Source organism: Borostomias antarcticus, assembly GCF_949987555.1.
Source record: "Borostomias antarcticus genome assembly, chromosome: 3".
In the NCBI taxonomy this organism is placed as follows: domain Eukaryota; kingdom Metazoa; phylum Chordata; class Actinopteri; order Stomiiformes; family Stomiidae; genus Borostomias; species Borostomias antarcticus.
In genome coordinates this window covers 26,702,909-26,714,385 of record NC_140236.1, presented here as the reverse complement: position 1 = coordinate 26,714,385, position 11,477 = coordinate 26,702,909, and positions in this window count along the sequence as shown.

The following is an 11,477-nucleotide window of genomic DNA, read 5'->3' as shown; positions in this document are numbered from 1 at the left end:
CCTCGTGCCTTGCTACTGCATACCTGTCATTCTGTGAAAGCTCACACACACACCTACACACAAAATACACAAGTGCGCACACACACACACGCATACATAACCCCCCCCCCCACACACACACACACCCCTACACACAACACGCCCACATACACACACATGCGCACACACACACAAGCGCTGCTCCACAAACTTTTATGCATCTCTCTCTCTCTCTCTCTCTCTCTCACACACACACACACATAACCCCCTCCCACACACACATGCACACACCTACACACAACACAACACACACACGCAAATGAAAGAGGAAGTTGATCATGTTGTAATACAATGGAAGGTTGGTGTGGTGGTGCAATAATTTGGCAGTTTATCCCCTTTTACACTTTGGAACTGTGTGTGTATGTGTGTGTGCGTATGTGTGTGTGTGTGTGTGTTTCCCCAGGCTGAGATGATCAGAAAGCAGAGAGAAGTTTGATCACCTGAATGAGAAACATGTAGAGATGACTGGAAGGAGAGGAGCCACAGCAGCGCAGAGGAGCTTTGCTGTCTGACTCGTCTGTAGGCCACCCTCCCCAATATGAACAATAGGATGTGTCCTTAGTCTGCTGTAGGCCACCCTCCCCAATATGAACAATAGGATGTGTCCTTAGTCTGCTGTAGGCCACCCTCCCCAATATGAACAATAGGATGTGTCCTTAGTCTGCTGTAGGCCACCCTCCCCAATATGAACAATAGGATGTGTCCTTAGTCTGCTGTAGGCCACCCTCCCCAATATGAACAATAGGATGTGTCCTTAGTCTGCTGTAGGCCATCCTCCCCAATATGAACAATAGGATGTGCCTTAGTCTGCTGTAGGCCACCCTCCCCAATATGAAAAATAGGATGTGTCCTTAGTCTGCTGTAGGCCACCCTCCCCAATATGAACAATAGGATGTGTCCTTAGTCTGCTGTAGGCCACCCTCCCCAATATGAACAATAGGATGTGTCCTTAGTCTGCTGTAGGCCATCCTCCCCAATATGAACAATAGGATGTGTCCTTAGTCGGCTGTAGGCCTCCCTCCCCAATATGAACAAGTCCTTGGTCTTCAGCGGGCTGCTGGCTGCCCACCCATGGTTTGTTATCTGGGAAGTATGACTCTATTTCTTGTAAAGCCAAGGCACAAGAATAATTTAATTAATTAAAGCCTACACTCTAATCTGCTGTCCTGCACACCAACCAGAATAAAATGTACCATAGCGTGTTCCTAATAACACCTGGAAGTACATGAATGCAAAAGATACAATAAACACAATCACAGCCCCATTTAGGCTACCAGTCGAGCTCTGCAGATCATGTTCTTTTTGGAAAGAGTCCATTCACAACCTTGGGGAAGGCATTAGCATAGCTGTAACCTGTGTACTATGCAGTCCCTAATGCCTGCGCAGTCACACAGCTTTTAGGATGGTGAATCAGCTTGCTCGGGCCATTTTAGTGTGGTGACAGAGCAGTGTTGACAGCGTGGACAGGCTGTGGCGAGTCTAGTTGCACTTATGCAAACTAGAACTCCCACCCCAGCTTATGAACCTAACTCCCGTGCACTGATGATGCACAATGAGAAATCAGTGGCCATGTATTTCAAATGAGTTTACCGAGAGTGTGCAGGAACATGTACTACTGCAGTCGCTCTTAGTGATGTTCCTTTGCATAATAGGTTAGCGTCTATGATTGCGTTGTTTACTGTTAGCAGTTCAGAGAAACATCTGCAAACTCATTTTGCAATGTATCATAATGAAGAAGAGGAAATGTTCCACTGTGAAAGATGTTCTACTGTGAAAGATGTTCCACTGTGAAAGATGTTCCACTGTGAAATTCCAGAAGCAACCTATATTCACTGCAACTTTTGATAACCACCAATGATGTGTTTTTGAGAGCGTCTTGAGGAAAGAAAGGGAATAAAGCAGATTTTTGGTAATCTATTAGATCTATCCAACTTTACATATGTAATCCTATCCAAACAAACACATACACACACAACACACACATGCACACACACACACATGAACAAACACACACTCCTCCCTGTACCCTCTCATGAACCCCATTCATTCCCACAGTCAACTCTAGCTGTAAAGTTATTTGTTTTTATTTCCTAACGAATCCCCCAGGGGAGCATCTAATGACCTGTCAAGATGGGAGATGGGGGCACGTCAGGAGGCCCTCAAATAAATATACTACGCATGCTCACCTATAACAACTTGGGGTGAGTGTGTTCCAATAGATCTGCTTGTTCATATTGATTCAGCAATTGTCAGATGAATACTGTATACGTAAATCTAATTAGCATTTCCTATTCTACCCGGAGAACCTGTGTGAAAACAGAGTCAATCCAAATGTTGTGGTTAACGGAGCTTGGCGCCAGCAGTGGGGGAAGGTTATGAGGGTCCCCGTCCTCATCACATCCTGTTGCGGCGCCCACTGGACTTCATTGAGCATGTTCTCAAAGTACAACTCTCTTCCAATTTAGCTTTGTTTGTACCTTACCGTAAACCTGCCTGACAAAATGTCACTATTCTACTGTGACCCGCCGTTTACCTCACCTGCAGGCCACAGTATGTCCGTCTGCAGGGCTGCCTGTCCAATGTGGTTATAAGCAACACAGCTCCCAAGGGACAGTCCTGTCACCTTTCTGGTTCACCCTCTACACCTCCGACTTCAGCCACAACTCTGGAGTGTGTCACCTTTAAGGTGGTTCTCGGACGACTCCTCTATTGTGGGCTGCATCAGGGCAGATGATGAGGACTACAGAGATGGGATCAGGTGGCTTGTTGAATGGTCTGAGGAGAACCAGCTCCAACTCAACATCAGCAAGAGCAAGGAACTGGTGGTGAACTTCAGAAAGAACCGGAGGCCTCCAACCTCCATCACCATCCAGGGGAAGGAAGGAAGTTGGGATGGTGGACTCATACACGTTCCTCGGAGTGCACCTGCACAACAAATTGGACTGGACTGACAACACTGAGGCCCTCTACAGGAAAGGACAGAGCAGACTGGTCTTCTGTTCTGTAGCAGGCTGCTGCGGATGTTCTACCAGTCTGTGGTAGCCAGCACACTGTTCTTTGCTGTTGCCTGCTGGGGAGGCATCAAGTCTAGGGAGACAAACAAGCTTCTTCTTCGTGTGGGTTTGATGTTGTGTCCTCTCAGGCTCAGGGCCGAGGGGCTATCCTTTTACCACCCCAAGCCTGGGTGAGGGGTCACCCGGCGATAGATCTGGGCACACCTCCAGGAGCCATGTCACCGTTTCGTCATCCACAACCGTCAGGCCATGCATTCCATTGGATGTCCGATATATCAGACAGTCCTGGATGACATGGTCTGCTGTTTGTTCCTCTACGCCACACGCCGCAGAGGATACCAAGCCCCATCTGTGCATCGATGGGGGATGCTGCTCCTGCCCGCTGCTCCTGTGGGAGCAGCGGGTCGATCATTGGTTCAACGTTGGCGTAGATGAGACGCTCGAGGATCTTGAAGGGGATACACAACAGAGAGATGGGGCGGTAACTCTTGGGGTCCCCTACAGGCTTGTTCGGCTTAGGGATCGCAACAACTAGGGCTCTTCTCCAGATTATGGGGATCTTGAGTTGGCACAAGCAGGAAGAGAGGAACGCTCTTAACCAGGACTTCAAGTTAGGGGCGGCATGGAGTATAACCTCCGGGCAGATAGAATCAGGCCCCGGAGCTTTCCGGGGCTTTATATGCTGGAGGGCAGCAGAGAACTGCAGTGAATTCGCTGGAGATGTTACCGCTGCTAGGAGTTGTGAACTTCCAGAGGTCAGACACTTTTTTTGCCATGAGACATGACGATTCGCGGTCTTTGCCCTTGTATGACCCACTTTTCACAAATTGTGATGCGATTTTGTTTGCAGAGATGGGGCAGTGACGGGGAGAGTGTCTAGACCTACCAGTGTGGTTGTTAAGGATGCTCCATGCCTTGCTGTTATCAACGCTGATGCTCGCGAATGCCAAGTCAGGATTCGGCCCAGTTTTCTAGCGACCTGAGACAAAGCTGGCTGCGCCCTTGGGATCGTACAACAGGGGCAGGCTGTTGTTAGCTGCCCAAGCAGCCAGGTTTTCTCCGTCGGATGTATTGGTGCTGTATCCCCAATCCTTGTGTTGGCAATTGAAGTCGCCAGCATAGAGGCAGGGGTGGGGGAAGACTGGGGATACGCTGATGTGATTCTCAAGGGCGGAGGCTTGTAGACATTGACAATTTTAAAGCGGCCAACGTCCACACCAGCCACTCAATCTCCGAGCCAGTCGGGGATTGGTCAACGAGAGTCCAGTTCAACCTTTGATGGACGAACGTAGCAAAGCCATGCTTCCTGCTTAGGATAGACCCAGCTAGCGCGAAGTTAGGGAGAACTAGCTTATCTGCTGTTACGCAGTGGGTCTCCTGGTGGAGGATGACGAGGGCCTTGGTGGTGTAGGCCAGGTAATGTTGATTTTACTGGGGGTGAGCCCTTCGGAGTTCAGCTGCAGAATTCTGGGTTGGGAGCTGGCAGAGCCTTCCATAAGCCTGTCCCCGCCTGTGGCAGCCAAGCACCAGCCCGGGTGGTGGCCCTCAGTTGGCAGACTTTGCTTCACTTACGGTGGTTAATCGCAGCTACTAACGGGAGGCACGAGAAGGTGTCTGCCTCGCCCCCAAAAAAAGCCGAAAAAGCTGGTGAGGAAGGACAACCGGACAGCCTGGGGGCTGTGGTGGAGAGGAGGATGAGGGACAAACTGAAGTCTATTCTAGACAACCCCCCTTCCCTTCCCCCATTCCCTCTATGAGGAGCTGTGGCAGATGTATGTATGTATGTATTACTAGACATATCTATACTGCCTGGATGTATGTATTTGTGTACTCCTAGACATATCTATTTACACAGGCTGGATGTATGTATGTACATATTTTTTTTTAAATTATATTCTGTGCTATACTGTACACATGCTACAGTATACAGTAGTGTATAGTCCCTGTTCTTCCTCTTTGTTATGTGTATTGCTACTAGGTATACTCTGCTATTCCAGCCTTGCTGTAATTTTTCCACTGCTGAAACGTCACATTTCCCCCTAGGCAGATCATTAAAGTATCTATCTATTTTCTCTGTGAACACAACACTTTGAATACATTATACCAAACATTAGAGTTTTTCCACCAGGCAGCCAGACTCTTGAACAATTGTCACTAATGGCCTGCAGCCTGCCAGCCTGTGACACTCACACACAGGCTCACTCAGACTCAGACTGTACACACAAACACCATGACCGAGAAGGGCCCACACCAATGCGGACGGGCTCTCCAGGAGGGAGGCCTGCAACTGGGCTGGCGGTGGTAGCCCCAGTGTCCGGGGGGGGGGGTTATGTGGCATTCTCCCTGCTGCCGGGGGGCGGGAGGCTGCCCCACGAGCACAATTGCCGAAAGGCAATCCCAGCACAAGACACCCCGATTCAGCACTGTGGACAGCGTGGCCAGGCTGCAGCCCACCTCAGGCAGAGTCAGCACCATGGACAGCGTGGCCAGGTAGTGGACGGAGTCTTACGCCCTTTCCTGGTTACCACGGCATAGTGAGTGATCAGGCTCTGCCTGGGAGAGCACCAGCTGAAGCCACTCAACTAATGAGCCACACACACCTTCAAAAGCCCAGCCAGGGAAGCCAACAGCAGTCTTGGACTCAGTGAGTAAAGGCAGACTGTGTAGCTGTCGACACTAAGCATGTAACGGTAACCGCGGTATTACGGATTACCGCAGTATTTTTTGGTCCTGCCTCTCATAGCTAACCAGCAACTGGTCACGTAGGGCGCATGTTCAATCCACACTAGTCACGTAGCTTTCCGTCGCCCTGGAGGTCCACCCGTCTGTGAGCGCAACAGAGGATGCCTGACAACTTCACTGACAACTTTTGCCTTTTCCTGCTCATAAAGTGAAGTTACTGAAGTTTTTTCTGTTGCTATGAGTAAAGCCTCTTCTTCTCTGGCCCCCCTCTCTTGTGCTGTTCCTCAGGGGTCACTTTTGGGTCCCTTGTTTTTCTCAATTCACATGCTTCCGTTGGATGACAGCATTCGTAAACATGATATCCAGTTCCAGTGTAATGCAGACGATATCCAGCTCCATGTCCCACTTAAGCCTGGGAGTGTGTGTGGGAATAATTGCTCCATTTATTCCATTACACCCCAATCCCTAAAGTATGTCACACAAACACACGCACATGCACACACACACACACACGCTTGGACACACACCTTGCTCTGTTCATTCTATACAGCCCCGGTCTCTCAGTGGAGACATTATGTAAGAGAGAGAGAGAGAGAGAGAGACAGACAGACAGACAGACAGACAGACAGACAGACAGACAGACAGAGTTCTGGCACAGCGAACAGCAGTCTAAGACAAGAAGATAAGGACCAACATCCCCAAAATTGTCTTCAACTTGTCTTCCATTCCCCCCCCTGCTCATCCACCCCCTTATCAACCTCTCTCTCCCCAGCCTCGTTGAGCCGCCTCCCCCAACGCACACTTCCCCTAACGCGCACAGAACCTTCTCTGGTGATCCTGTCCAAGCTGACGCACATAAGGACAGAGGGCACCAAAACACAGGGGTCATTCCCACCACTGAGTTTACAGCAGCCTGTGTTTACTGACTCTTATGGGCCTTCTTAAAAAAAAAACGCAGTCAGTGAGCTTCTGCAGAGTTTTAATGAGTTGCTTGGCTGGTCATCATTAGGAAGATGTTATAGAGCAGTGTCACGCCTCATGATTCTTTTTGCGTAGGACGCCGTCATAAACCGCTCCAGCCATGCATGTCCACTGGCATAGAGCCACACCCGGCACTATATGTGATCATCTTAAAGAGAGAGAGAGAGAGAGAGAGAGAGAGAGAGAGAGATGAGTGATGATGAATGCGTGTGTGTGTATGTGTGTGTGTGTGTGTGTGTGTGTGTGTGTGTGTGTGTGTGTGTGTGTGTGTGTGTGCGCGTGCGTGCATACGTATGTGTGTCTGTGCTTCCATACATTGCTGTGTGGGTGCACGAAGCAGACGTGCGCGCGAGTGTTTATGGTAAAGGGCATGACATAAATTCAGCGGGATTCGTAGATTTCAATCTTGCTTAATGACATGGGCTACTGTGACAAATAAGATGTCAAGACAGCCACAGGTCTGCATTCATCATCCAAGATCTCCCTCTCAATGAATGTGCGTCACTAGATAGGTGGAGGAGGGAGGGGTCCAAGCTCTATCCATAATTCTGAGTGACTCACTGTTTTCTGCAGTGACCATCATCTGCCATTCCTATCCTGTGTGTCCTTCCATGATAGGGTAAAAGCTTATTTCACAGCTATCTGTTTTCACTGCTCCACTGCTTAAAGGCGAAAGTATGTATAGGCTAAGGCTATGTAATATATTACCTGATGACGTCTATTATAAATAACATACAATGGGTGGACTCCATAACCTCCTTGGAGAACTTCCCATTCATCAGTCTACTCCTCAGAAGAAAGAAGGGGATCTGTGCTTGTACACCACTGCCCTCTACTGGCAGAGATGCAGTCTTGCTACAGAGCCAAGCAGTTCACAAAATCTGTTCAAAAACACTAGATAATATTTAACCTCAGGTTTACATTAATTGGGGACGTCTGTGGCTCAGGAGGTAGAGCGGGTCGTCCAGTGACCGCAGGGTTGGCGGTTTGAATCCCGGCTCTTCCTGTCCACATGCCGAAGTGTCTTTGGGCAAGACACTGAACACCAAGTTGCTCCCAATGAGCAGGTTAGCACCTTGCATGGCAGCTGCCGCTATTGGTGTGTGAATGTGTGTGTGAATGAGAGGCCATTGTAAAGTGCTTTGGATAAAAGCGCTAAGTGCAATCCATTTACCATTTGTAACTACATAGTAATACATCTAATAACAACATTGTAGTTGTATAGGAACTGCTACAGTATGTAATTAAAAGGTATTACGGTTTAGCTTATATTACACAAGTAGAACAAGGTTTGTTGTGGGGGGGGGGGGGGGGGTGTATGTGTAATAACCTACTACAGGAATACCATTTAAACATGACATGAAACAAGTACAAAGAAGAGAGACGTCGATTGGTGGTTTGTTTCTCACTCCCTTTATTCTGTTCACTATTTATTTGTGCATCGCACTGTTATCATTATGTACAGCCTGTGAGGGTCAACAGAACGGACGAGAAACACGGAAACAGAAGTTGTACAGGTTTTTAGTAATACTTTTACAGTAGACAGGCAAACACATACAGTAGTTGTATCCAAATCCGATCACTTTCTCACAACGGTTTCCACACACATCCACTATAATATAGAGAGGTTAGCGTTTAGCATTGCCTTTAAGGTTCCAGACAGACAGGGGTGTTCAGTCAGCGAGAGAGGGCAGGGAGGAGGGGGTGGAAGGGTTAATCATCGCGTCACACGGCAGGTCCTCACTGTGGAAACAGAACGGCCTATAAAGCTACACACAGCCACTGCCACGGGTTGCTGGACCCCAAACACAGCAGCAAATATCTGTGCTCCTTCAGTTCTCCATACTGGAGGTCCATCCCCGTGCTAGTTCACTGTCCAGGTGTGTGCCACTCAGACAGGATTCCTGGAGGGCTTGGGTTGGGGGGTGGGAGGTATAACGGATGGAATCGATACTACGTTTTTTTTTCTTCAGCTAAAGGTCCCCTGTTATGAAAAACTCACTTTTTCAGTGCTTGGGCACATACATTTGGGTCACTGATGGGCCTGCTAATACACAAACTGTGAAATAAGAACCAGTACGTTTTTTGTGGCCAGATAAATTCAAAAGACATGTGATTCGACAAGCCATACAGATTTGCCTCCATTAAAATTATACTGCACCCCCTGTCTGAAAAAAAAGTTGTAAGAAAATATGAATTAACCATGCAGAAAGATCCTACTGCATTTGCATCGTTTGAACTTGTGGAGGCACTGAGTGGGGGCGGGGAGCAGCACCTCATTTGCATTTAAAGCTACAGACACAGAAACAGCCCGTCTAGAACAGGACTGACACAGAGAGAATGAAAAATAGTCAAAGACATGTTTGGGGACCCCAGAGACCTATATCAACTTGTTGAAAAGGAGCATAATAGGGGACCTTTAAGACAACCGTACAACGTTTTCATGAACCATCTTCACTGATACACAGGTGGGGTACAGTACCAAGTTGAGGAGGGGGGTTCGACTTCAGCATCGTTCACATATTTCACACTCACGGTCTGATAAGAATCATTGTCAAGTATCAGGAGATGATATGCAGATTCAATACACGCTCTAGTGTCACTGAGTGGTTAACATCCTTGAGTTCCACCTTAAAGTTAAGTCCCTCTTGAAGCAGATGAACTGCGTTCCATGGGTGCATTAGGCCGTCATGCACACGTCCCATTTTAAAATGCACGTCAAATTGAAGCGTTGCGTCATGTTAATGTCTGGAATGATGGACATGTCTCCTCATACATGTCAATGAATTGACATCAAGTAAACCGATGTAGACATGAAAAAGAAAACATGTCCTAAAGTTGTTGATATGCTTGATGAAGCTGTTAGCAGCAGCAGAAATAAAAAATAAAGACAAATATATATCTTTTGGGACAACTTCGCTTACGACATATCTGTGATACCTGTTGATCCTGTTCATTCTCAGAGGATACAGAGGGAGTGCGTTTGAGAGGAACGACAGACACCGTGACCGCACACTCTTACTGTAGAGCTGAAGACATACAGTACGGCCCAAATGTACAGTAGTACCTTTCAAAACAGGTAAATAACAGTAACATTGAGAGGATATGACGGAACAAACAGCTATATTTTACCTAACTAGTAAGTCAAGTTGTGCTTTTTCACACGAGTCATTCTCTGGTTTGAAAAGACACATGGTAAACATAGCCCCCTATCCATGGATTGTATGAGTGAGCGCTGCCTGAAAAAAAGGGACCCATATACCCATAAATCCATGTACAGCATGAGTACAGTACCGTACAGTACATGTGCTGGAATAAGAAAGACCACCATGACACTGGTGACAAGCTCCTAAAACACACCACCACCGTACTCATAGCAGGTCGACCTCATCCATAATATGGAGAGGAGTAGGATGGCTGTAACAGTCCTCTATCGTTGATAAAATAGCACAACATTCTATACTGTGACATCAGCTGGCGTGCTTTTTATCATCACCAGACTCCCTTTGACGCGTCACACACACTCAACACCCAATTCTACCTTTTCAGTCGTTTATGATAGAAAGACTGCATTGATGCTACTGCATGGAAAATATCATCTTATTGTGTGTGTGTGTGTGTGTGTGTGTGTGTGTGTGTGTCTGCTGTGATTCTGCTTTGATGGGTTCAAGGTTATTAGGGACACTCAACAGGTAAAACAGGCTGAACAGTTCTGGCTGGACAGTGTTGCACCAGTGACATACTTACACTCAGAAGGTACTGTAGGTAGGTAGGTAGGTAGGAAGGAAGGAAGGAAGGAAGGAAGGAAGGAAGGAAGGAAGGAAGGAAGGAAGGAAGGAAGGAAGGAAGGAAGGAAGGAAGGAAGGAAGGAAGGAAGGGAGGAAGGGAGGATGGAAGGAAGGTAGGTAGGAAGGATGGAGGGAAGGATGGAAGGAAGGAAGGCAGGAAGGAAGGAAGGAAGGATGGAGGGAAGGATGGAAGAAAGGAAGGAAGGAAGGAAGGAAGGATGGAGGGAAGGATGGAAGGAAGGAAGGAAGGGAGGATGGAAGGAAGGAAGGTAGGTAGGAAGGAAGGGAGGAAGGAAGGAAGGAAGGGAGGATGGAAGGAAGGTATGTAGGTAGGTAGGAAGGTAGGTAGGTAGTTAGGTAGGTAGGTAGGTAGGTAGGTAGGAAGGTAGGTAGGTAGGTAGGTAGATAGGTAGGTAGGTAGGTGGGTAGGTAGGAAGATAGGTAGGAAGGTGGGTAGGTAGGTGAGTAGGTAGGTAGGTAGGTGGTAAGGTAGGTAGGTAGGAAGGTAGGTAGGAAGGTAGGTAGGTAGGTAGGTAGGTAGGTGAGTAGGTAGGTAGGTAGGTAGGTAGGAAGGAAGGAAGGTAGGTAGGTAGGAAGGTAGGTAGGTAGGTGGGTAGGTAGGTAGGTAGGTAGTAAGGTAGGTAGGTAGGAAGGTAGGTAGGTAGGTAGGTAGGTGGGTAGGTAGGTAGGTAGGTAGGTAGTAAGGTAGGTAGGTAGGAAGGTAGGTAGGTAGGTAGGTAGGTAGGTAGTAAGGTAGGTAGGTAGGAAGGTAGGTAGGTAGGTAGGTGGGTCCAGTAGGTCTTTTGCTCACTGATGACATTGCTTGTCTGGATAGTGAAATGTCTCTGGAGCAGGACCCGCAGGAGAGGGATGAGAAGAAGGAGAAGAGGGGGTATCTACTGTATTGACCTTTGACCTGAGGGACGGGGGGGTCAATATGTTGTTGAGTCAGCAGGAAGGAAATCGTATTCTC